Consider the following 4,438-nt stretch of genomic DNA (forward strand, 5'->3'; position numbering starts at 1 on the left):
TATATATATATATATATATATATATATATATATATATATATATATATATGTGTGTGTGTGTGTGTTTTACATATACTTCTGGAAGATCCTTGAAGGACTTGTCCCAAATTTGACATCGAGAGTTACACAAATACTAGAACTGGGCGCCACTGCATAGCGCCAAGGTCTCCAAATTTGCCATTCAGATGTGTGACAAGATACTGCAATTGCCTGGGTTTGAGAGGTCCACAGCTCTTCAATATCCTCCCGAAGGACCTCAGAGACCTGCATGGGTGTAGGTGTCTTCAATATAAAGATGGACGTCTTACTATCATGTGTCCCAGATGAACCAACTTCGCGGCAGGAGGTGCGTATGAAGGCAACTGCATGAAACTCCATCATGCACCAAATGTCAATTCCTAAAAAGCATTCGTGAAGTTAAATTATGTAGTAACACCAAATAGCGTTGCCCCAGCATGGCCACAGCTCGTAAGCTGAAACTAGATATAATTTGAAATATGTAATTATGCTTCGTAAAGAATTCATAGAAAGTTGGTTCTCAACCTCTCCGTGTGAGACTAAATAAATCCAGGCGTTGTTCTGGAAGAGTCATCCAAACAATCATTATCATCATTGCTAAAGTTTAGGATCTACATATGGCACCACCAACTATATAACTGGGGCGGAGTCGGATGAGTCCATTTTGACATCAACACCATAAACTCTCGATCCTCCTTCTTGTATATTTTGCCTGGAAGACGGGAACAATTCTCTTAGCCTCCACCTCGTCCTTAGTGAAGCTCGTAATTTTCCTAGGAAAGTTAAGCACTTTATACAGTTAGAACCGGAGACAAGCGGGATTGTAGTTGCCTTTGTGAAACTGTATGATCGATGTTCTCTTTTAGTTATCGTTATCATTCCTACCCATTGTGGACTTAATTTAGTGGTAGGATTCTACCTATTTCTTTACGTCGGGAATAACGATGTTCAATAGCATTTACTGATTCATATAAGATTTCAAGGGACGAATTCATTAAATGGTTGTTTTAGTATAAGGCCACTTGTTAATGATGATGATGACGGTGATGATGATGATGATGATGATAATAATAATAATAATAATAATAATAATAATAATAATAATAATAATAATAAATAAATAAATTCATTAATCCAATTTGCATCGAATATTATTTTATCGATTACAATAAGATTTTTAAGATAACAGTGACGGCTTTTCTGTCTTCAGAGTTGTGTCCTGTTATCCACTGAATGTTCTGCAACTAGTGTACATACCTTAGCTCTCTTAGTGAAGTGAGTAATATCCGTCTTGTTGTATCCTTATGCATTTCGTTTTACACACGCCTATGCCTATCATGTAGATATTCCCAGGTTTCTGGAAAATGCATTTTGTTTCAGCCTTTATTGTTTTCATACTATGTTCTTTACACTGATTTGTATATACCAGAATATAGCTGGGATTTTTTTTTCATTCTACAACACCCTTTTGTGATTTATGCATATAGAGCACTTTATCTATTAACATTTAAAAATCCTTGCATAACTTCCACTATATGTAAGTCCCAATTCTGTAATGCATGGAGAAGTAATATTTCTTTGCTAAAACTGTACAGATAGAGACAACGTGTTAAATTTTCTATTGCCTCATCTTCAAGTGTTCCACAAATATTTAATGTATTCTGCTTCGTTACACGCGATTAATGTTTCCAGGTATGAAGACTTTGGGGATTACTTGATTACAGCATGACCCCAGTCTCTAATTAGGGTCTTGTCAGTGCTTGCAACATTCACTCAGTTTAGAAATTAACATTTAACCCTGTTCGCAACTTCCGTTGTGAATACAGATTTTTTTTCTTTAACTGAACAGGCATTGCTTTGTATTAGTTTGCTCCCTGGAAGGTAGAAAATAATTTCATTTTTTGTTCTGTTAGTGCTTTGTAGCATGCATTATTAATCCATTATTTTTATTGATCAGTTCGACGATCAAACAATAAATGGTTTTAAGGGTTTAGGATTCTGCTTAAAGGCATGTACACACACACACACATGCACATATGCACGCACGTACAAACACACGCAAAAGACATACACTCGCACGTACACACATACATATGTATGCGGTATGTATACTGCATACATACATATATGTATCTATATGCATATATATATCTGTTTATATATATATATAGATATAGTTATATTTAAACACATATATACATACATATATACATTTGTGTGTGCATGTGTGTGTGTGTGCATATATATATATATATATATATATATATATATATATATATATATATATATATATATATATATATATATATATATATATATACGACACTTTGATCTTTGCCTAAAGCCTCGTCCAGTTTAGAAATTTATCACAATCGATTGTCTTCCATCTATTCCTCTCCTACTTATTAATCGCAGGTACAACTTGTATTCAGAAGAGTACATGTTGCTAAGTAAATCGTAATTGAGCGCAACTTGATCCTCGTTTCAATCATTTCTTTATAAAGATGCGATCACTTTCAGTATGAATTGTAAATATTATGAACAGTTATCGCTCAAATGATTAATTTAGGGCGGTAGGTTTAACTTACTTTATTCTGCTTATCGTTATTCTTTTGTTGTTACAGCCATTAGAAGTGGCCATTCTGGGCACCACCATGAAGAAGTTTACTTGAGCTAATCGACCCAAGATTATAGTTTTGAAGCCTGGTACATACCCTATCGGTCTTTTGCCGAACCGCTATGTTATGGTGATGGAAAGACCAATTTACCAAGATGAGGAGTGCTGAAAATTTCTTGGCTTTAGGGAAGAAAATAATACAGGAGGATAAGTTATTGCAGTTGTACTTTAGTTTTTCTAAACCCTATAAAGAACTCAGGAGGGTGGGTCTTCAAGCAGGCTTTCACGTTATACTTAAGGTCAGGAACTTTCCAACATCACCTGATACTTGTATACACATATATTTAGACAATTTTATGTTCTCCAAAATAGAGAAAAAGAAAAGTTCTAGCAGCAGTTATGAATATGAACTGTCGAGATGGCAATATATTTGCTTCAGTAATTTATTAAATACACATAGGAATATAATATCTTAAGCCAGCAAATACAGAAACTGTCTTTCATTTTAAACTAGGGCACGATTTCTGAAACTATACGCTCCAACGTTTCGCTACGCCCACCATAACGATCTCATTAACGTACAATCTTCATATCAAGGCAAGATTCCAAGTTGAAAATATTGGATAAGCTGTATGGCCTTGATTCCTCTAAGACTGTTTAATTGCATATTATGTAAATATCTATCATATTATCTTCTTCAATGTCTAAATGCGGGTCGTCATTTCCTAGACAAAGACAATTATAGTTCAATTTAGTTAGTGGTATTTATTCGGCACTCGTCATTATAATAGCATTGTATCCGGTCAAAAAGCGTACTTTTATCTGTTTACGTGTACATGTCCCCATATATATATATATAAATATATATATTATACACACACGCACACACACACACAAGCACGCACAAACACTCACACACACACACCCACACACACACACACACACACGCACATATATATATATATATATATATATATATATATATATCTATATGGAAACAAGTTGTTCTTTCCTAGGAACAAATTTTATCCAAACGCGCACTTTAACTCTATATCGATTAACGATATTGGAAATTCTACATATGTATATGTACTTGCGTTTATCGTTGGTTTTTCGATATTAGTACCTTAGAAATTCGAAATTCCACTTGTCGCTATAGATGTTTCCATGGTTTTCGATATATGAGAAAAAATGTTAACAATATAAATAGAGTAGAAAGTACATACATAGGATAACCAATTTCTTCAATATAATCGTCAATTTATATTGCCTACGCGACGTTTCAGTAAATTGCTTCAAACTATATTTATGAAGTTGATAACAGCAAAAACCTTTCTAAGGGCAAATCGACTGAAATATTTCGCATCCTAACAGATGGAGAGTTTCTTTCGACTGAATTGTAGCATGTGCGTTTTGCATTGTGTTCTGTATATATTTATACAAACCCACACTTAACACACAAATATATGTCTGTCATACCGGCCATGACGAAGTGAAATAGCCCTGAAACTCGAGTCGCCTTTATATACTTATATTTATATATTTGATCCTTTATATTGAACACTCAATATTTCATCTACATTCAATACTTTATTTCATGGTGTCATCCATTTTTATTTTATTTTATTTTATATTATATATTGTATATTATATTATATATTGTATATTATATTATATATTGTATATTCCATATTCTATACCCCACATTGGTTCTGCAGGAATATAAATAAAACATAAAAATATAAATAAAACATAAAAAACAGACAGTGTTGGAACTCTTTTAAACACAATAATATATTCCTC

The sequence above is a fragment of the Octopus bimaculoides genome, chromosome 12 (genome assembly GCF_001194135.2).
Source record: "Octopus bimaculoides isolate UCB-OBI-ISO-001 chromosome 12, ASM119413v2, whole genome shotgun sequence".
Classification (NCBI taxonomy): domain Eukaryota; kingdom Metazoa; phylum Mollusca; class Cephalopoda; order Octopoda; family Octopodidae; genus Octopus; species Octopus bimaculoides.